Source organism: Myotis nattereri (assembly GCF_964212035.1).
Source record: "Myotis nattereri genome assembly, chromosome: 6".
NCBI classification, from domain to species: Eukaryota; Metazoa; Chordata; class Mammalia; order Chiroptera; family Vespertilionidae; genus Myotis; species Myotis nattereri.
Window position 1 is genome coordinate 31,515,644 of NC_138081.1, and position 24,804 is coordinate 31,540,447.

Sequence of the window (24,804 nt, forward strand, 5' to 3'; positions counted from 1 at the left end):
ATAGGCTAATGTTTCACAACTTTTTAAAACTTGAATTTCTTTTGAAATGTCTAAAATCAAATGCCTTCAGTTAATATTATTTGGAATGTCAAACTCAAAACAAATCAACAAGGGTGACCTGCAAATATGCTTTTGCAGAGCACATCTACTATTCCTGAGATAATAACTCAGTGACAGCCTCCTGCCATCCTCAGTTAGGCCATGGTGAGAAATGAAAACAGGTGAGGGGCAGCTAAGGGAGCCTCAACGCAGTGGGATTTATCACTTGTTAAGCATGTGAGAGTCAAGGGAAGAATCTGATATGACTAATGAGTTCCAGTACCACACCCAGGCAGGGTTCCAGGCACTAGTAAATGAGGCCAAAATGTCATGGTCCCTGACTTCTGCAGATTCTCAGTCCTACGGAATTGGCACTGGAACTTTTGAGCACGCTGGGGACATCTAAGTGGACACGGCCCAGTGTGGCCGCCCCAGGCCTGATGATATCATGACCTTACAGGGCGTGATCAGTGGAGGGGTCCCTAGGAAGTGAATGAGAGAATTGCATCTGAGGGTTGGGCTCACGGGAGAGCACAAGGCCTTGGGCTCTCAGCACCTCACCCCAGAAACCTGCCCACATTCACCTCCCTTCTTTATCCTTTGCTAGGGCATCCTCCAAGTGGTGTTCATTGGCCACGAATGGGGTGGCATGGTGGTGTGGAGTATGGCTCTCTTCTACCCTGAGAGAGTGAGGTAATTAGGCCGTGAGCAATGAGAATTTGGGTAAGACTGAGGCTGAATTCCCATTAGAATCCTTCCTTGAGTTTCAAACCTCAGAAAACGTCTAGAAAACAAATAGGTTATCTGGGAAGGTAGCACCTTAGCTCCTTCGTGCCCATGGACACATTAAGAAGGAGGGCTTAATGAGCTAATCATGCAGTGATGGCGAACCTTTTGAGCTCGGCGTGTCAGCATTTTGAAAAACCCTAACTTAACTCTGGTGCCGTGTCACATATAGAAATTTTTTGATATTTGCAACCATAGTAAAACAAAGATTTATATTTTTGATATTTATTTTATATATTTAAATGCCATTTAACAAAGAAAAATGAACCAAAAAAATGAGTTCGTGTGTCACCTCTGACACGTGTGTCATAGGTTCGCCATCAATGAGCTAATGTCTTAGAAAGTCAGGCCTGTCCCAGTTACTGGCAGTGGGACAGATAATTTAGGGAGTACTCAGTGGGCATGCCAGAGAAGGATGGTAGGCCCTGAGGGGAGCGGGAAGGCAGCAGGGGTGTTGGGCTTATAGAATTAAGCATCAGGAGAGATGTTAGTCCTGGACAGGGAGTCAGAAAATGAAATCCATGCCTGGGTGGGGTCCCTAGGACTGGCTGGCAATCAGAGCCAATCAGGTTCCCTGCCTCCCCACCTCCCGACCTCCTCCTTCCCTCACTGCCCGCATCCGCCACCACGTACCCCAGTTCCCTGTCCCAGCCAGGGCCTGGCCCTGATCAGGCAATCGGGACCTGCTGACCAGGTGGAAGGACTGAGAGGTTGGCTGGCAGGCCTGGATCAGGCAATCAGGGCCTGCCAGCAGTGGGGAGGAACCAGGCCCCATCTGTGATCAGGGCCTGCGGGCTGGGAGCAGCTCCTGCATTGAGCATCTGCTCCCTTGTGGTCAGGGAGCATCATAGCGACCAGTCGTTCTGGTTGTTCCAGTCTTCCAGTCGTTCTGGATATTCTGTCATAATGGTCGTTTAGGCTTTTATATACATAGATGTGACAAAAGAAAAAAAAACAGCAGTAAAATGGTTTATTCTATTGCACTGTTGTTGGTCAGCTTGCAACAGAATAGTTTTGGTAAGGAAATGCAGAAAGAGCAGAAATATAGAAAATCAAAGTTGTAGTTAAGGATAGATTTAGAATATGTTTCAGGAAATGTACTAGATAAGACAGGACTCAAAACTATTATGAGATGCATCAGTATCAAGAATGATTCATAGAACGTGTGGGAAGTCTATCTTTAAACCCTGTTTATTTGTATCAGTTTATCTTTTACCACCTCAAGTTCCTTTAAAAATACACATTTTCTATACTAGTTTTATTTTTTTCTCATGTGCTGAGGATCAACTGCAGTATCCTAGCAAATGGAATTTTTTTTGTTTGTACAAAAAGATATAAAAATTAATTTAGAGACACATATTTTTTTCTAGAAAGACAATAATACAATTCAATTTTATACTTATTGAAATTTGTTTCAGATAACAAAAAATCCATATTTTATTGAACATATGCTCAATTTCTTAAGTGCTAAGAATGAAATAGCTGTATTCATCTTTTTCTCTTCATCCTTTCTCATTTTCCTTCTCATTTGACTATTTTGATGTTTACTATGATTTACATATTACCAATGTAGAAAACATTATAAAACAGAAACATGGTATATTTTTTCATATATATTTTTTAGTAAATGAGTGGCTTGGGTCTGGGGTAAAGTGTACCTGTTTGTGTTATTATTATTATTAGGATTATTATTAGTTAAGGGTTAAGAGATATCCTTGTGTACTGGTATAGGTTGCAGGAAAAGTTGTCAAGTTCAAGTGTCTATGTTCATTGTATAAACAGTGCTCTTTGAAAAAAACAGACAGACATACCAGAACTGGCCTAGAGTGGTTATTCCTCCCTAGAAATTATTGCTTATGCCACATTTTAAAAATTAAAGTCAATTTTATTACTCTACCTATCACTGATTGCAAACTGAGAAATAATTTGCTAGGGCCCTCATGAAAAAGAATAGTGATCATAGATTTAACTCTGTGCAATTAAAGGCTGGCCAGATTGGGTGGAGGCAAACCCCTTCATTTAATCTGTTTTATAAATATGTACCTGCTGTTTAATGTTTTAGAGAATAAACATCTCTCTATATATTAGTTGAAAATATTTTGATCATATAAGGTAGGAGAAAAGTATATAAAATGGTTGTTGTTTGCAAATTTATTGTTTTTTATGATATACCCTGCATTTTCATTAAGGCAGTATTATAGATAATGCTTGAGCTTTGGAATCAAACATTTTTTTTATTACTTTTATTTTTATAATTTTTTATTTTTTAAATTTTATTTTTAATGTTGAAAGTATTGCTGATGTCCCCAACTTTATTTCCCATTGATCCCCTCCATCCCGCACCCACTTCTTCCAGGCCTTCTTCACCCACTATTGTCTGTGCCCATGGGCTATGCACATATGCATATAAATTCCAGGTTAATCTCTCCCTAACTACCCTCCAACCCTGCCTTCCCTCTGTGATTCCTCAGTCTGTGCCATGCTTCTATATCTATTTTGTTCTTTAGATTCCACATATGAGTGAGATGATGTGATGCTTGACTTTCTCTAACTGGTTTATTTCACTTAGCACAATCACCTACAGGTCCTTCTATGCTGTCTGAAAGAGTAAGAGATCCTTCCGTTTTATTGCTGCGTAGAATTCCATGGTGTATATGTACCTCTGAATTTTTACTCACTCATTTGCTGATGGACACGAGCTGTTTCCAAGTCTTAGCTATTATAAGTCTTGAGCTGCTATGAAGATAGGTGTGCATATATTCTTTCTGATTGGTGTTTCTGATTTTCTTAGGACATATTCCTAGTAGTGGGATGACTGGGTCAAATGGCAGTTATATTTTTACATTTTTAGAAAACTCCATACTGTTTTCAATAGTGGTTGCACCAGTCTTCATTCCTACCAGCAGTGTACTAGGGTTCCCTTTTCTCCACTTCCTTGCTATCACTTGTCATTTGCTGATTTGTTGATGATAGCCATTCTGACAGGTGTGAGATGATATCTCTCAAGCAATACATTTGTTGATATATCTCTAGGGCAGCGGTTCTCAACCTGTGGGACGTGATCTCTTTGGTGGACGAACAACCCTTTCACAGGGGTCGCCTAAGACCATCCTGCATATCAGATATTTACATTACGATTCATAACAGTACCTTTATGAGGTAAAAAAAAAAATGTGTCTAAACATGTTAGCTTTACAGTACAATAGATGGAATACTGAGAAATAAAAATAATTCTAGTTGATAAATTCTAGTAAAATGTATATTTCCCTTTTTAGACATGCTCTGTGGATATTAAAACTTGAAGCATTTTAAAATGTAGACCCTTTCCGTTGATGGCTAGATAATATTTTACTTGGTGCATTTGAGTAGATAAATACAGAGCTTAGCATACCTTAGCAATTACCAACATTCCTAGATTGTTCAATTCCCACTGCTCCTGTATTTATCTGTCACCGAGTAATATAATTACTATACTGGATGTTCTTTATTTTGTGAGAAGTTATACTTCACCCCTTGCAGTGCAGTTGAAAATATGTTGATAAATTGAAAAATGCATCAACAATAAAAATAAATAAAATAAAATTAACCATAAAAGTATCATTGACTACATTGAGTAAAATAAATACAACACAACTTGTTTATTTTTAAGAGGAAATAAAAATATTTATTTAATACTTAATAAATATTTATTTGACATTTAATGATGTCAAACTGGGTGAATTAGATTGTAATGATTCTACAAGAGAGCTGTGATTTTAGTATAAAAATAAAAAGAATAGCCGTAACCGGTTTGGCTCAATGGATAGAGCGTCAGCCTGCGGACTCAAGGGTCCCAGGTTTGATTCTGGTCAAGGGCATGTACCCTGGTTGCGGGCACATCCCCAGTAGGGAGTGTGCAGGAGGCAGCTGATCGATGTTTCTCTCTCATCGATGTTTCTAACTCTCTATCCCTCTCCCTTCCTCTCTGTAAAAAGTCAATAAAATATATATTAAAAAAATAAAAAAAGAATAATCATTAAGCAAACTAAAAATTAGAAACAGAAAATGTAAAGTTCAATATGTAGATAATGTATTTTCAGTTAATTGTTTCTTCAGTCAATAGTTCTACATATAAGTTTATGATATCAATAGTAATTTGTAATAATTTTCTTGAGAATATTCAGTTTCTGTAACTTGAGAACTTGACACATTTGCATTTGCTGCTATTGTGGAAGTTCATCATGCTGAAGCTATGTCAAAGGGTAATTTTGTTCGTTTCAGCATTCAGGCAGATATGCTCTTAAGACATTTGAGACAGATAACTTGTAAGTACATAGTTAATAGTTCTTCTTCTTGTATTTTTTTAAAATTTAGTATCTAACAGAGAAAACAATGAGGCGGGTGGACTGTTGTATCTAATGTCCCATTCCAGTGAGACATCTGTTCTTCTGTCACATTTACTTTCTGCACCTTTTACAGAGCTAGCATGCTCTAGCAAGCACAATTTGTTGTCTTATTGCAGGGGAGGCAAATGGGTAAAGTTGAGACATTTTGCTACTGTTAACATTGAATATATATTTAATTTAATACAAAAATGGGCTCACTAGTTGCACTGAAAATGTGCATAAATAATTAAAAATTATATTTACATTACGAAGTCAGCGTCTGTAACACAGCCATTTTGATATGTCCCTTTTTGAGGGAAACACTTTCCTATAGGTTACCAGAAGAGCAGATCATTAATGAGATAACATAAATCTGGAAGAATTAGTCAGCTTTTAATGGGATGTGCAGTTTAGCTCAGCTTTAGCTAGGCAAGAACACAATCAAAAGGCAGAAATATATTATTTCAGCATAACTAAAAGGATAACAGATTTTTTAATTGCAGAGCAAAAAATCTAAAACAATGACCTGCCTTGACAAGTACAGCTAGACAGGATTGTCCCTAACTGGCTTAAAGTTGCAAGACGTTAAGATTAATGCCACAATCTGCCTTTCCCTAACTGTCTCTCTAACACATTCTTCATCGAACTTGGCAAAAATCAAAATATGTATATAGATAGGCACATGGATAGATATTATGTATTATATATAATTAATATATATAGTGTAGATAGATATACATAATATATAGAGCGTGTATGTATATAAAGAACATATATATAATATATAGAGTGTGTATGTATATAAAGAACACATATATACATATACATAAAACTTGAATTATTTTATTAGAATTTATATCACAGTTACCCGTGAAAAGGTTTAAAGTCATAAAGTCATATATTTACCTTACTCTGCCTTGATGACTTGGAATTGATGGTGAGGATGGATCAGCTGGTGGTAAAGGAGCTGGATATGTGTAAGTGTGTGTGTTTGGTCTCTAGATTTGTGATAAGGTAAACTGGGTGATCCCTTCTTAACTTATTTACTAACTGTTTTAAGGAGAAAATGCTCACCTCAAGCCACCAGTCACAAGAAGAGTAAGAGACCAGGCTAGGATTCACTCTAACCTAGAAAAAATTCTACATTGGGAAACATACCAAAGTTTAACCTAGTCGAGGTCCAGACCACTTGCATGCCACCTGTGTAGAACCAACCTAGAGTGAAAACCAGAGAATAAAGTACAGCATGACATGAGAAAAAAACTTTCTACAACTGACCTCTCACAAACTTGTACAAAACTTTGTGATAATCCTACATAATAAAAGCCTAATATGCTAAGTGTCCGATCATCCAGTCATCCATTCAACCAATCAAAGTATAATATGCCAATGATATGTTAAGGCTGCTCAACCGCTTGCTATGCTGTGCACTGATCACCAGGGGCAGACAGTCAACTAGTCAACCAGTTGCTATGATGTGACTGACCACCAAGGGAAAGACCCTCCAACTGGTAGGTTAGCTTGCTGCTGGGGTCCGGCCAATTGGGAGTGAGCAAGATGGGCCAGACACGCCCTGAAACTCTCCCATGGTTCCTCCCTGGCTGGCCAACCTCCTGCGTCCCTCCCCAGCCCTGATAGTGCACCAGTGGGGTCTCTCAGCCTGATGTACGCCCTCTCACAATCTGGGACCCCTCAGGTGATGTCGGAGAGCCAGTTTCAGCCCGGTCCCACAGGCCAGTCCTCTAGTAAAAGCAATAAGATTATTTTGATATTATGCCTTTTAACCTAAAAGAGCTGCTAAAAAGACTCCCTGCTTTCCAGCTGCCCACCCTTCCATTGCCCTCCAATGGCTCATTTTGATTCTATGGATTTATTCATATGGACTTGATTTGATCATATGGACTCCAACAGAGTTCTGATAAAAGTCAGCCCTGGTTTTTTATTGTTATTGTTTTACCTGGGACTCCTGAATTTCCACTTTGGAGAAATGTTGCAAGAGTGACCTTTGTAACTCTGAATTGGGGGCAATTTATCTGAGGAGGAGCACATATTTTTCTTGTGGCAAAATTAACTAAATATGTATCATGTATTTATTTGCATCATTGCTACTATATGTATGTACAGTATTATTATTCCTTAAAATTTGATCAGCTTTCTCCATGTGATATACTTAAGAATATAAAATCAATATTTGTTATTTTAAACTTACACTGAGATTAATGTTTCAAATTATTTTATAAAAAAATAAAGAAAACTAACATTTTGAAGAAGTTATGTTTGTGTGAGTGTGTGTTTGTGTGTGTGGTGGCAAAGCATTGCATTTGCTAGGTTTAAAAAAAAAAACTCCTCTTAAAAAAAAAGAGAAAATGAAATCTATTGCTCTCTAAAACTAACATTTTTGACATTGTTATAAAAAACAAACTCTTAATTTATGTATATCTTCAAGTCATCTTTAATAATTGACCAAATAAAGTGCTATAATTTTGGAGTCTCTTCTCAAGATTCTTCAATATTTGTAAATCTGTACTCCATTTTCAGGATATAATTCATTTGAACACAACAATAAGAATATATATATATATATATATATATATATATATATATATATATATGTCTGTCTCATATCTACATTTAAAAAAAGAAGAGTCCAATCATTACTGTGAAATGATGAATCTGATGCTTTCAATTTCCAAGCATTTCATTAATATTACATAGTGTTTTAAGTTTATTGTAGTAGGTTGCTGTTGATTGTATTACTTGCCTTTCCAAGATTAAATACTGCAGTGTAATTATAGAATTGAAATGCCTAATTTCCTTATCTCTTCTTACATTTTTAACATGCTATGATTCTAAGTTAAGCTTTAGAAATATTCTCCTCAATTGGTTCTGAAATATTACACAACCAGTGAATCCGCCATGCTGAGTTAACTGAGAGAGGATCTCTTCAGATCAGTTTGCTACAAAAATGTATTCTGTGATAAGCGCAAAACATTCTTAAAATAACCATAGTTATAAAGCATATTTGAGAAAATGAAGAACTATTCCATTTTTTCTTTAAAAGTTTGAATCAAAGTTAAATGTCTTCTGAAATACTAGGCATGGCGCCAGAACTCTGCAGGGAATGTCTTCTGCAGTTAGATCACACTCACAGGATCGCTTTGTTGTATAGCACTTTAAGCGTTCCTCCTGAAAATAATGATATTAGCTCAGTCAATGCATTTCTATCTGTTCTTTTAATCATTCTGACCTCTCTGTAAGAAAAATAAATGTGGATGGTTATTAAGTATTAAATGAGTGTGTCTTCAGTATGGTTTCCCAGCAATTGCTTTAGTCCATTACGATCACTTGTATGTAGAAACATGCGCATGAAGAAGAAATTAGATTTCTGATTAAGCAGTCGCATTAATGCTATCTCCCAGGTGTGAATTAGTCTTAAAGGCATTTACAAAAAGATGTTGCTTGAGGAATATTTGTGTCCATATTCTCACTAGTTAGGGAAATATTTAGCAAAGTTCTGGCATAAACCCTCTACTCTGAACAAGCTTATTTGCTTTGCTTATATATTTGCTTTTGAGGCTCTTTACAACTAGGTGGGTGTATGTACTCATAGTTTAACTATGAGGAGTAATACTACCCAAAGAATTTCAGAGAAGATAATCAAGGGCAATGGTGCATATCTACTGTGAACAGAAATTTCAAGCAAGTAGGAGCATTCTAAAACACTTCCATATGAGGAGCAGGCCATCTGAAAGGTGGTTAATTTGACTATAAGTTCCATTTTCTCTCAGACCCCAAAAGAGGCCATTATAACTCCTGGAAGATTTGGTCTTACTCTACATCCAATAATCAAAAAGGAACTAGAGCCCGGCTGGAGTGGCTCAGTTGGTTGAGCATCATCCGCTGTACAGAAGGGCTGTGGGTTCGGTTCTCAGTCATGCCTTGCCTCCATGCCTGGGTTGCAGGTTTGATCCTCAGTCTAGGACAGTGGTCAGCAGGCTCACGAGCCACATGCAGCTCTTTGGCCCCTTGAGGGTTGCCATGAAGTTTCAATTGCACTGTACGTGCGCGCCCACACGTGGTATTTTGTGGAATAGCCACACTCAAGGGGCCGCAGTTTGCCGACCACTGGTAGGAGCATGCAAATGGCAACCGACTGATATTTCTCTCTCACAACAATCTTATTCTCTCTCACCTCTCTTTTCTTCTCTCTCTCTCTCTCTCTCTCTCTCTCTCTCTCTCTCTCTCTCTCCCCCCCCATCTCTCCCTTTCTCTCTCTAAGCATGTCCTTGATGAGAATTGAAAAAAATTATGATAAATATATAAGTAATAAATACAAGGAACTAGAGAGCCTGATAAATATCTCCAAACTTTTTCAGTAGCCTGCTACTGATATCCTCTGTTTTACCATTTAGATGTTACTCCTTCCACCCACTAAATTATCCTGTGCCACCCTACTGCTGGGCAGGTTTTAAAGGAGAAATAATATTGAGAAGAATAAATAGCACTCAACGTGGAATGAATCGGTCTATTGACAGAAAGCATTAAGAACAGGAATTGTGAGCTGGGCACCAAAAGGGGACAAAGGTAGTCAATTACATCCAGTAATTTAAATTAAGTTATATAGCAACTGAATTGAAACTATACCTATTTTAAAACTTTGCTGCAAGCACTATTCACAAATGAATGATGAAACCCATTAATGAGCAATTATTTTTAAAACAAATTGTATAAAGGATTTTAATGCTAACCAATAAGCTTTTAAGTCTATTAGCATTTACCTTGCTTTTATGTAATTGAAAACATTCCATCTTTACTCAGTGTTGATTGATTGACAGAAAGCATTACAAGCACCATATTAGTGCTATTTTAATTAATGCAAATAAATACATTTTACTAATTCCTATTTTTATATTTATAAAAATTTATCAAAAGCACATGACAAAGATAGAAGTATTAAGATTTAATAGACTAATGCATGTTTATGTGAATATAAATTACTTTAGACATTATAGCACACATTTATATAAAATGCACTTTTACAAAATTTAGAGACTACACATTGAAAGTCAATTTAAATTGTACATTTTTCTAAGCTATATTTATATTTTAATTTTGGAAATCATTTTTGGGTACTATTGAGAAGTAAGTCATTGGTGATAAGCAATCATATTAACTATTATTTTTTGAAAGAATGAAACACTTTTAAAAAGTTAAAAGATAATAATAACCTAATTAATTTATTGTGTTCTTTAATTATTTACTTTCTATTTCATTTCTTTTATAATATGTTGGCCCAACCTCTACTTCAGTTGTTTTTGAGAGTCACTGTGAATATATCTTAAACCTTAGAGACCTTTACACTTAGAGATCTTGTTATATTACTGGTTTAATAGTTATGAGCTGTCTACTCTTTGGACTGATTGATCCTTGCTACTTCTCATCCCTATTTGAATTATATAAGACATGCAAAGAAGCAAAGTACTCAGAATAAGAGGTCTCTTATTAGTTCTAACAGCTTTTACGGTGTCTTTAAGATTTTCTACATGACAAATCTCCAGATAACAAAGATAATTCTACTTCTTCCTTTATGATTACATGCCTTTTATTCAATTTCTTGCCTAATTGCTCTGGCTATGGCTCCAGTACTGTGTTGAATAGAAGTAACAAGAATGAGCATCATTGCCTTTGTCCTGATTTTAGAGAAAAATGTATCATATTTTCACTAATGAGCATGATGTTATTTAGCTATGGGCTTTTCATATATCAACTTTATTATGTTGAGATAAACTCATTGTACACCTAGCAAATTTAGTAAAGTTTCAGAATATAAACCAACAAACAAAAATCAACAGCATTTCTATATACTAAAAATAGACTATCTAAAAATTAAATTTAAAAACTCTTATTTATAATAACATCAAAAATAATAAAATACTTAGGATTAAACTTGACCAAATAGGCAAAATACTTGTATACTATAAATGGCTAAGCATTAATGACCAAAAAGAAAAAAATTTATTCCTCACCGGAGGATAATTTTCCACTCATTGATTTCTAGAGAGAATGGAATGGAAGGGAGAGGGGGAGAGTGAGAGAGAAACATCAATATGAGAAAGACACATCAATTGTATGCCTTCCATATGCATTCCTACCAGGAATGGGGAACCTACAACCCAGATACATGACCTTGACCAGGAATAGAACCCTCAAGCCTTTGGCCTATAGACCAACAATCTAACAGCTGAGCCAAATTGGCCAGGGCCGATGACAGAAATTTAAGTAGACATAAATAAGTAGAAAAACATCCATATTAATGGTTTGAAAGATTTAATAATGTTAAAATGTTCATAGTACCGGAATAAATCTAATAAATCCCAATGACTTTTTTTTTATAGAAATAGAGAAAGAAAAAAAGTTCTAAAATGTATTTGAAACCATAAAAGACCCTGGATAGTCAAAGCATATTTGAGTAAGAAGAGACATTGCGCTTCCTGATTTAAAATATAATACAAAGTTATACTGGTATAAACAGTATAATTTTGGTGTAAAAACAGACATGCACACCAATAGTACATAATAGTGTCCAGACAAAAATGCACATGGCTACAGTCAACTGATTTTCCACAAGGTTGCAAGAATGGGAAAAGACTGTTCTCTTGAACAAATGGGGTTCTACATGCAAAAGAATGAAACTGGACCTTTACCCTACACTATACAAACAAAAAATCAATTCAAAATGGATGAAAAATTTAAATGTAAGAGTTGAAACTGTAAAAGTCCTAGAATAAAACATAAGGGAAACATTTCCTGACATAGGTCTTGGCAATAGTTTCTTGAATATGACCAAAGCACAAGCAAAAGAGCAAATATAGACAAGTGAAAGAACATCAAAATAAAATGCTATTATATAGCAAACGGAACAACCATCATAGGTAAAAATATTTCCTATGGAATGGAAAAGAAATCTTTGCAAACTATATATCTAATTAGCTTTTAATATCTAAAATATGCAAAGAGCTCATTTAAGTAGATAACAACAATAACAACAAAGAACCTGACTTAAAAATGGGCATAAAATTAAATAGACATTTCTCCAAAGAGTAAGATAAGTCACTTCACTCTTATTAGGAGAGCTATTAAGAAAAACACAACCACACAATGCTGTCGAGGACATGGAGAAACTTGAATCCTTGCACACTGTTGGTAGAAATGTAAATTGGCACAGTCTTTGTGGAAAACAGTATGACCACTTCACAGAAAAAAACTAAAAATAGGACTATCAAGTGATTCAGTGATATATACTTCTGGGTATATATCCAAAATAATCAAAAGCAGGATCTCCAAGAGATATCAGAACTCCCATTATTTCCAATAGCCAAGTTGTCCAAATAAGAGGTCTCTTATTAGTTCTAACAATAACCCCTTTGTGTGGGGTCTTTAAGGCTTCCTACATAACAAAACTCTAATCTTACTCCGAATATGCATGATATAGAAATAACCTAAATATTCACTGGTAGACAAAAATAAAGAAATATGGTGTATACATATCCTATCTAATAAAGAGCTAATATGCAAATTCATGCCATCACACCATAATGGCTCAGACACTCAACACTGGAGAGAGAGGAATGGGGACCACCCAGGCACAAATGAGCTCGTGAGGGAGGAATGGGGACCAGGTATGTATATTTCTAAATATAAAAATTGACAAGTTTTTTCTTTATTGAAAGGACATTAATAAGCTAAAAAAAATTGTAAAAATTGAAATAAAAGGAAAGAAAATAAGTAAATAGTTTTCCCCCAAAGAATTTAACTAAGTGAATTCTGAAGGCATTTTGTTACTTACAATTCCAGAGTTTATTTGAGATAACCTCTAGATTACCTAAATATGCCTTGCAGATATCTCTTCATTGTAAAAACTAGAAACTGAGCTTATCTCTGGAGATACTTATATCTATTCCAAAAATTAGAATAACAACTCTGATTCACTATGTGTCCAAGAAAACATTCTAAAAAGGGGGTAGGGGGAAGAGAAAGATAATTTATTTGCCATTTATAAACAGAGAACATTATTTTCAGTTACCCTTATGGTATTTCCTGTTGTTCCAAAGGTTGTAAACTCAGCAAACTATTCCCGGATTTTGTTTTTTTTTTTAATATTCCTGCCTAATTCTACTGACTCACTTGTGCATCTTTTTCTTTACTGAGCACTACAATTTCACCCACTAAAATGCTCTATAGGGTGAGTCCTTGATAAATATTGTTCAGTAATTCATCTGCTAAAGTAAATCCTATGACAGTTTTAGAGTAAAAATTGCTCCAAGATCTCTAAGCATCTATATTTATAAAAGCCTAAGTGACCAAACAACGGAAAGACCGAACGACCTGTCAACTGATCTCTATGATGCACACTGACCACCAGGGGGCAGACACTCAACGCAGGAGCTGTCCCCTGGTGATCAGTGTGCTCCCACTCTGAGCACGCTGAGTGGGAGCGCCGCTCAGCTGACTGACGGGCGCCAGACGCCGGGCTCATGGCTGGCAAGCACAATTGGTGCAAGCCTCTCCTGCGTCCGCAGCAGCACTACTAAGTGGGTGCAGCAGCAGGCGCAGTGGGGCTGGGATGAGCAGGAGCAGTGTGGCGCCCAGCCTGGGCTGGGGCTCCTCCCTCTCCGACTTCTGCTTCATGCACTACTATATCCCCCAAAGGCGCAGGCCAGGCTGAGGAACCCCGCCCGTGCATGAATCAGTGCACCAGGCCTCTAGTAATATAGATAAACAGTAAATCACTGACATATTAATAGTGAGATACTATATTTATCATAATATTAGATTATTATCTAAAGTGTCTTTAGATTGATAGTAGAGAATTACTTAATAAAATGGAGTTCTTATACCATATATGAAGAGGTGTGAGTGAGAAATAGAAACAGATCATTACTATTCAACGTGCTAAGTGATAAGGTAGTTATGAACAAAATACTAAGAAAAATACCTCAGGAGACTAAGTGTCCATGAGGAAGATGAGAAAGGAGCTCCAGGGGAAGTGAAGTTGGAAACAAGCGGTGAAGTCTAAGCAAGAGTTTCCCAGAGAGGACAGGAGTATTACGGCAAAACCTAATTCCAGGAAGAGTGAAAAGAGTCATACACACATGCACACTCTCTCACACATACAGTACAGAAAGAGAAATTGATTTTTTAAAAGAGTACTGATCTTGTAGGCCTCTGAGAGGGCTCAGATCTTAATCCCTAAGAGATTTCAAAATGTGCGGAGAATTTGAACCAGGGCGTTCATGATGACAGCTTCTACAATGGATTTTCTAAAGCACATGGATTTTAGTGAATAAAACTTTATATTTCTATCCATTTCCTCAGACCTGCAAAGATCTCATCTATTATACTGCTGTGTTTTGGGGGATACTATGCTTCTTTTTGTTCTTTTCATCCATGTTCATTATTTATTAGGGAGTGGCCAGGGTTTAAGAGTAAGTGGTGGTTTTGACTTTCTTCTATTTGTTTTTGAGTAAGAGATTTATACCGAAGAATAAAAAAATGCACCTTTAAAAAGTTGCAGTCAATGAGAACTATTAAAGCCTTAACTCAATTAAAATCAGTAAAATCTTCTAATTCTCAAACTATCTGAGTACCAAAGGAAACCATGAGTCTGATATTGAAAGTTAGTTTTGAACCACGGTAGTATATTATTGTTACTGGATTGCTTCCTTGGTGGACTTGCATATGTCCTAGGACTTTTCACTTATCAGGCAACCTCCAGGTCCTTGACTCACCCAGGGAGGATTCCAAGCACAAATTGGAGTGAGAAGAAAGCAAGTTTTACAGAGAGAGAGAGAGAGAGAGAGAGAGAGAGAGAGAGAGAGAGAGAGAGAGAGGCCAGGTTGTGGGTGCCACGGTGAAAGAAGTGAAATATATGTGTCAGAGTGGACATGAGCCAACTGAAGAGTGAGTTGTGCATGTGGTCAGCTAGTTCTTGGGGTTTTATATGTTTCCAGGGGTGGAAGGTTTTCCCCCAAGCTTTGTGGTGCCTTTTGCTTGGGAGGGAGCCTTTTCGTTGTGACTTTCAGGGTCATCTCAGGGATTTTCTACTATTAACTGTTTCCCTTTGATCATGTCCAGAGATGGGGGCTCTGGTGAGAGGATGTTGGCTCCTACTTCTTCACTCCACTCATTGGAATTTTTCCCTAACTTCTTTCTATCCTGCTTCATTATGATTCAATAAAAGAGATCTAGCATCATAACTGATATACTAGGCAGTTAGATATGAATAGAGTAAGAACCATAGGCCAGGTGCAGAAGGTCACCAGGGTGGAAAGATTTGAGTGCTTAGCAACAGACAAAACTGGGAAAACAAGTATTTCATGGTGGGACCTAGCCCCCAGAGTGACCTTTCCTTCCCTAGCATATTTCTGGTCATGTGGTTAAACCCCCTGACCTTTCTCATATGACTAGTCATGCAGTTTGAACCCTCACCTGACCTTTCCTCCCCTGGCATGTCGCTAGTAATTTAGATTCACTTAGAGGAGGAACAGGGAAGCAGAGAATACCCCATAGGATTCCCATACAAGCCCTTGCATGACACTCCTTTAAGCATTAAGCCTTGAAGACAATGAGGTTCTGACCCAAATCAAATACTCTTAAGAACAAAGCCTCAGGTGTGCTCACCACAGAGACAGGGATGTGGTCAAACTAGAGATAACATTTAGGCCTCAGTTGTATTTCAGCTCTAGGCCCAGAAAAGCAGCAAAACCAGATGAAGTGATTTGGTGGCTGACATCAGGACCAGTTGCAATGATTGACACTCTTCCCTAACGCCTACCAGTTAGTAGAGACCATGGCCCTGAAAGAACATATTCCCTGAGATCTCCCTTAAAATTCCCACCTTTGGAAAACAGATAAAAGCCCTTAAGACAAAGGACCCAATGTCTCTCTCTCTCTCTCTCTCTCTCTCTCTCTCTCTCTCTCTCTCTCTCCTTTCCTTACCCACTTCTTCCCTCAAGAAACATCCCTTTGCTTTCTTTCTCATAAGCTCTAAGAGCCCTTCTTTTGCCTCTGTAACTTGTTTCCTGAGTCTGTGCAGACCAACTGGCTCACGTCTTCCACCCCTGTGACTTTCTAAATAAAGTTTTGCTTGTATCTGAGTTCCTGGCTCTGAATTCTTTCTTCTCCAAACTCAAGGACCAAGTTCTAACATCTGGTGTAGTTTGACATTAACATAACTAACTACATTATGTAAATTGTGTCTCTCTGGGATATTCTATAGCTTCAAAGAAGCACTGATTATAAAAAACAGTGTCTATGATTGTTTCTGATCAGGAGACTGTACATATTCCACTAGATAAAGATATAAGAAAAAAACCTATATTATCTTTGAATTTCACATTAAAAACTAAAGGACACAGGTGTGAATGACTATAGTCATAAGCATTTTGAGAACAATTTGAAAATGCAATTATTAAAGAAACAACATTATAGAATCAATTTTCATTACAATTAGCGTTGCCTTGAGTTACCTAAAAAAGGAAGAAAACAAGTAAAAAACTGATGATGTACACAGTCATTATATTAAAACATATTTTCTTCTTCTTTTTAGAGGATTACAAATACATTTAAAAATCAAACATGACAACTAAAAAAATGGGTTTTCAACACAATTCTCCTTAATGAAAAAAATAAAAAATTACCTGGTTCCTAACATATTGGATAAATAAGATAAAACATATTGAACAATTAGAAATTAATATTTTAATTCAATTAAATATACTTTAAATAAATATACAATCAGCATAAACATGGTGTTATTACCATGGTGAATTCATGTGATTTTCTCTTTTGAAAAATAGCACTTATTAATATACTATGTAATAAATTATTTTCTAAAAATTAGAGGTGATTAAAAAAAATCTATGTAATTTAGTAACACTGCTTACATTACTTTAAAAAATAGTAAATTTATAATAAACACAAAATGAGCAGTGTAGTTATCCTATATAACAAAAAACTAATATGCAAATCAACCAAACGGCGAAATGACTGGTCGCTATAACGTGCACTGACCACCAGGGGCAGACACTCAATGCAGGAGCTGCCCCTGGTGGTCAGTGTGCTCCCACAGTGGGAGGGCCTCTCAGCTAGAAGATGGGCTTGTGGCTGGCGAGCACAGTGGTGGTGGCAGGAGCCCCTCTTGCCTCTGTGGCAGCACTAAGGATGTCCGACTGATGGCTTAGGCCCGCTCCCCGGGGAACGACCTAAGTCTGAAGTCAGACATCCCCTGAGGGCTCCCGGAATGCCAGAGGGCACAGGCCAAGCTGAGGAACCCTCCCTCCCCCCCAGTGCACAAATTTCATGCACCAGGCTTCTAGTCTATAATAATAAAAACATAATATGCTAATTAGACCAGGTGTCCTTCCAGATCACCTTCTGGACAAAGCTGGGGCTGAGGGAAGCCCGGGTCCCAGGACCCTGACAGCACCCAGAGTGAATCCTGGGCCCCTGGTGCCAGAGGGAATCCAGTGCCAGCTGCCGGGGGAAGGAAGGCCTCCTCTTGCATGAATTTTGTTTAAATATATTTAAACAAAAAAGGAAAATGTATGTTGAGAATACTTGTTCAATCTAATAGCCTAGGCTCTGATTTAACCAAATACTTTATGACATGAGTTATAAGCACTCAACTTTTCACTCTTTAAGATAGTTAAGCAATTAAAAAACAAACTCTACAAATAAAAAATCAGTTTAGAAAATACTTTAATATATCCTTCTAAAACAATTTATATAAACACAACCTCATTTTCATTTTAAAAATTCCTCTTTTCAAACAAAATATGCTTTCTAGTCAAGAAAACAAAACATCTGAATTTATTTTCACTAACATAAAGTTATTCAATACCTTTAAAAGAATTGACTTCTCTTCAGAAACACAATTTTTAAGTCAAAGATATAAAAGGTTAAACATTAAAAATTGAACTATTTATGCCCAATCCTTCCCCCCCGCAAAAAAAAAAAAAAAAAACCATTTTTTTTTTTTTGAGAAATACATTATGATGATTTTGTTTGGCATTTTCCTAAATTATCTCATTTAAACCTCCTAACCACCCTATGGGGTACCTGACATTAGTTCTCTTACTTTAAAAAATCAGAAACCAAAACTTTTAGAGATAAATTAAATGCCAAGGGCAAATAAATTTGTAAATGGTGAAGATATGAGATTAAAACCAGTTTGTTATTACTTTTTCCCTCCTTCTTTTAAACACCAACCTGGCATTGCAAAATAATCTCACCCTAAGGAACAATTTTGGACTAAGTAGAAAGCCTTATATTAGCATTTAAAAACTTCACATTTTTCTGGAGGATGGACTTATTTTTTATTGTGTGGAAGATGCCCATAAATCATTTATATTTGAAATGCTGATTTAACATCATAATTACTTTTCTGCCCCCAAGAAACTTCTTCACAACTAAGTTAATTCATCATTGTTTAGTTATGTTTTTATAGGTTAAATGGCTGATTTTATTTGACAAATTAAGCACTTCAGAATTTATTACTGGGTCTTGGTTGTAACTGTGATTTTATTGCAGTTCTCTAAGTATTCATATTAAAGAAAAATAGTTTTGAGGTTTGAAATAAGGTAGAAAAGTTAAAAGTTGTTGATATGATTTAGTAAACAAATATGATTCTTTAATTTTTTTGTTACAGTTGCCATTCAATATTATATTAGTTTCAGGTATACGACTTAGTGGGTAGACATTTATATAACTTAGGAAGTGATAACCCCAATAAATGCAGTAGCCCCCTGACACCATACACAGTTATTACAATGTTATTGAGGATATTCCCCATCTCGTACTTTAGATCCACATTAATAAATGTTATTCTTAAAATGAATAATTACATCTTTTTAAGGTTTTCTTTACACAAATAAGTTTTGATATTCAATTCCAGTTGGAAATCAGAGTTAATTTTTATATATTGTATAATGTACTGTCTCTATTTCAACTGTCTTAAAATTATATTTTCTGTTTTCAAAATTATAAAAGTGAGCTGTGAACTAGATTTATCAAGAAATAAAAATGTCAATTTCATATATCAAAATGACTTAAAATGCTGCATGCAAAATTAACCTAATGTGGCTTAATTACATTTGATGGATTAAATAGATATCTTATTAGGCATCATAAGTAGAAATCACATTTAATTAAACCTGTGCTTAGAAATATACTTAGGATTAAAAGGTGAGGATAGTGACTATGAAACAGTATTTTCAGAAGTATAAATATATGGAATGCAATTCCTCTACTATACACCCTCCCTCCTCCACCAATGTTAAGTGTCAAATAAGCTTGCTTTCCCTTTTCTTCCTTCCTCCATCCTTTCCTCCCACCCTTGTTAACTTCTTATTTCCTTCACCCTCCCTTCCTTCCTTTCATTTCTTACTTTCGTTGTGTGTATTACTATGAACTTCTTTTTTGTAAATGGAATATTTTACTTTAAATTACAGCATCTCTCTTTTTTTCTGTTTGTTATATTGTCTATAAGAACTTTAAAAATTCAACGATAAAAAGACAAACCACCCAATTATTGTGTGGAGAATAGATATTTCTCCACATAATATATACAAACTACAGGCCCAGTGCACGAAATTTTTGCACGGGTAGGGTCTCTATCAGCTGCCAGCTGCCGGTTGGCGCCTCCCTTTCCCAGCTGCCGGCAGGGTTCTTCCTTTATTTCATGCCACCCCCTGGTGGTCAGTGCACGTCATAGAGAGTGATCAAACTCCTGGTTGGTCAAACTCCCAAGGGAACACTATGCTTATTAGGCTTTAATATATATACTGGAGGCCCGGTGCATAAAATTTGTGCATGGGGTGGGGGGGTGGTTTCCCCTCAGTCCAGTCTGCACCCTCTCCAATCCGGGACCCCTCAGGGGATGTCCGACTGCCAGTTTAGGTTTGATCCCGAGGATCGGGCCTAAACCGGCAGTCGGACATCCCTCTCTCAATCCAGGACTGCTGGCTCCTAACTTCTCACCTGCCTGCCTGCCTGATCACCCCTAAGTGCCCCCCACTGCTGGACAGGTCACCCTAACTGCCCCCTCCCTACCAGCCTGGTCGCTCCTAACTGCCCCTCCTCCCCACTGTCCTGGTCATGCCTTACTGCCCCCTTTGCCAGTCTTATTGCCCATAACGGCCCCCCTGCCAGCCTGGTTGCCCCCAACTGCCCCCCCCTGCCAGCTTGGTCACCCCTCACAGCCCCCCCACTGGCCTGGTCACCCCACACAACCTGTTGTTTAGTCGTTTGGTCATCCGCCACTAACCTGTCTGCCAGCCTGGTTGTAGGCAGCCATCTTGTGATAGTGTGAGGGTTAATTTGCATATTACCTCTTTATTATATAGGATAAATGACCAAAAAGTACATGAAAACATGTTAAGCATCATTATTTAGTGAAACACAATTCAAAATCACACACACTAGGATGGCTATAATAAAAATTATAATTGTAAAACCAAAAATAAGTGTTAATAAAGAAATGGAGAAATCTGAACACTCATGCATTGCTTGAAGGAATGTAAAATGGTTCAGCTGTGGTGGAAAGAGTTTGGCAGTTCCTCACAAAGTTAAATATGGAGATATCATGTAACTCCATAATTATATGCCTAGACATATCCCCTCAAAACTGAAGACTGGTCTTTAAACAAGTATATGTACTTGAGTGCCTATAGCAGCACTATTCACAATAGCCAATAAATCGAAACAACCCAAATGTCCAACAGCAGGTAAATGAATAAACAAATTTTGGATATATTTTAGAAAAATTCCACATGTAGTGGAAACTTCTTCTTCCTCCTCCTCCTCTTCCTCCTCCTCCTCCAAGGACTTGCTTAGAGAGAGGAAGGAAGAGAGAGAGAGAGAGAGAGAGAGAGAGAGAGAGAGAGAGAGAGAGAGAGAAAGAAACATTGATACCCACCCACACTGGGGATTGAACCCAAAACCCCAGGTATGTGCTCTGACTGGTAATCAAACCAACAACCCTTTGGTACACAGGATGTTGCTCCAACCAATTGAGCCACTCTGGCTGGGCACAATGGAATGCAACCAAATAAAAATAAAGTACTGGCACATGCTATAACATTGATGAACCTCAAAGCATTATGCTAAGTGCAAGAGGTCAACCACTACTGTTTCTTTCATTTCTGTCAATTTTTGCTTCATATATTTTGAAGCAGAATATCAGGGGCATATCCATTTAAGATTAATGCTTCCTAGATGAATTGACCATTTTATTTAATATATAATGTCCATTTTTATAACTGACAATTTTCTTTCTGTACCATCTACTTTTTCTGATTTATAACCTCTGCAGCTATCTTTGATTAATGTTTGAATGAGATCCCTTTTTCCCTTTCTTTTTTCATGCTAACCATACCTATATCATTATATTTCAAGTGAGTTGTTAAGAGACAAAATATTGTATGGCAATTTTTTGTTTTGCTTTGTTTTATTTATTCTGATAATGTTTGTATTTTAATTAATGTATTTATGCCCTAACATTTAATGTATTTATTAGTATGTTTAGATATAAATCTATTTTATTATTTTTCTTTTATTTATTGCCTCTATTTTTTTTTGTTCCTAGATTTACTCTTTCCTTTCTTTTGAGCTATTTGACGTATCTTCATCTAAATTTATCAACTTTTTATTGCATCTCTGTATAATTTTTATTGCTTGCTTGAGACACTATAATATATACAACTAACTTTTTAAAGTCTACTTAGAACCAGTATTTTACCACTTAATGTAGATTTAGAAACCTTACCATCATATAGATCCTTTTAATCTCTCATTTTTATTATGCTTGTCTTAATATTATAGCTTAAAAATTTATCATTTATAAATTTTAATTGTAGCCAAAAATATAATTTTAAGAAATCTAGAATAAAATAGTCTCATATATACCCATGCAGATAGTTACCATTTCTGTTGATCTTTCTTCATATGTTCCATTATGCTTTCTGAACAACTTTCCTTGTCTACAGATAGTAATATACTCTGCCACTTTAGGTCCCAGGTGACATTTCTATTCCTGCCTGGCCAGGTCAAAAGTCAAGTTTTCCCCGCCCATCCAGGTTACTGCCTAGCTAGTTCTAGGTCCTTTGTTTGCCTCCATGTCTGACTGCCCTTCCCCCTACTTATACATGGTCCTTGTTCCTTACTGCCTACCTAATCCTCTTTTTCTATCTCCTCACCCCTTGTTAACGGCCCTCTTAGGATGTAAGAGGCTATCTGCTTCCCTTCCCATGGACTGAACAATTGAGTCTATCAGTGCCTGAGTTCCTTTGGATCCTAATCACAGCAGGACTGAGGGTTCCCTCCACAGGTCATTTAGGTGATTAGTTCAGATGGAGTGCCCTAATTTGTCATGAAATATACAGATGTCTCTTCATGATTTAGAGGAGAAGTAATCCTTTTTGTTTGTGGTCTTCCAGCTCTCTCATGGTATTATAGAGAATGAGGGCTATCCTTTGGAATTTAATCAGAATAAAAGAGGATTTAGATATCTAAGCTAAACAAGCATATTTATATTTTCTGCTGTGCTATTTCAAAGAGGGGTGCATTATGGAAGTGAATCAGGAATGCGTGTTCAGTTTGTATCATCCAAGAATCTGCTATATTCACATTACTTTTTATAAGGTACTTTTCTGACTCTCTTACTGAACACTTAATATAAGAAAATATTAAAACTGGCCTCTTAGAAAGTAGGGGAGGGCGGGGGTAAGGGGAAGAGATCAACTGAAGGACTTGTATGCATGTATATAAGCCAAACCAATGGACATGGACAACAGGGGGATGGGATCGTGAGTGTGTGTTGGGGGAGGTTGGGGGTTAATGGGGAGGGGGGATGAGGACACATTTGTAATACCTTAACTAATAATAATAATAAAAAAATTTGCCTCTTAGACTTTCCATTAGATATTTTATATTTTGAAATGCAAAATCCATTGGTTTTTATTTTAAAATATGTTTATGTTGTGAAAAATTCACCCACTGACTAATGAACTACTATTTATTAGTTTACTATGTAGCATAAGATTTAACACTAAATAAAAATAATTTAGAACAAAATTGTGTTTCACAACATCATGTAGCAAATTTAAATGTTGCTGAATAAAACTGAGAACAACAGCAATTAGTGTTCAAAATAGTGAGTCTATCATGCAGGATTCGATCATAGAAACAGAACCACTACTAATTATAGTGTGTGGAGTACACACAAAAGATTTGAATTTTTACCATTGTAGGTCCTGATTACAGTTTATGTACACCTGTTGCTTTTGCTTTTGGTGCGGGGCCTGAAGAGCAGGGCAGTTTGTCAGAAAAGAATGATGAATGTGACGTAGAGGAGAACTAGAGCAAGCTGGAACCCATGAAAACCAGCTGGAATCTGCACTGGTCTCTCACAGTCTCCCATTTTGATGATGAAGGGGACATGCTAGAGAAACTGGTGCCCAGGAATGGCAGGAATAGGGGCCTGGCTGTTGTCCCAGGCCAACAAAGTGAACCTTGAACCGGCATGTCTGCAGTTGAATCTATGGACTGCAGTAGCACCTGGCTCTGCACTGCCCTCCTAAGCTGAAAAAGAACTTGGCTGCTGCTTCATTTTGTCTTCCAAATTCCACACAAAATGTCTCATGTGGTCCATGATGAACTCGAAATGTGGATTTGGAAAACTTAGCACCAGCCTAACTCAGTTGCCCTGGTACATATCCACAACAGTGAATAAGAGAACATATATTGGTCCATGGCAGGGGTAGGCAAACTTTTTGACTCGAGGGCCACAATGGGTTCTTAAACTGGACCGGAGGGCCGGAACAAAAGCATGGATGGATTGTTTGTGTGAACTAATATAAATTCAAAGTGAACATCATTACATAAAAGGGTACGGTCTTTTTTTTTTTTTTTAGTTTTATTCATTTCAAATGGGCCAGATCCGGCCCACGGGCCGTAGTTTGCCCATGGCTGGTCTATGGAAAAAAAAAAAGAAGTTATTGTGAAGGCCTCTATTTGCTCTGAAAAGAAACATGAAGAACACCATCTTGAGAAATAACTAACTAGTGTACTAATTTGAGGTATTATATTCTTTAAAAATATATTATTATATTAATAAATTATAATTCAGGAAGTAAAAACATGCTATTGAGTGAATTTCTGAACTATATTAGGATTGAGTGCTCTGTGTCTACCTTAATTTTTTTAAAAATATATTTTGTTGATTTTTTACAGAGAGGAAGGGAGAGGAATAGAGAGTTAGAAACATTGATCAGCTGCCTCCTGCACACTCCCTACTGGGGATGTGCCCACAACCAAGATACATGCCCTTGAACAAAATCAAACCTGGGACCCTTGAGTCCACAGGCCAATGCTCTATCCACTGAGCCAAACTGGTTAGGGCACCTTAATTTGTTTTTAATGTCTGTTTTTTCCTCATAGTTCTGCATGTCTATCTATGTTAATTTCAGTATCCTACATATATATATCCTATATAATAAAAGCTTAATATGCTAAGTGTCTGGTCGTCTGGCCATTCGTTCAACCAATCAAAGCATAA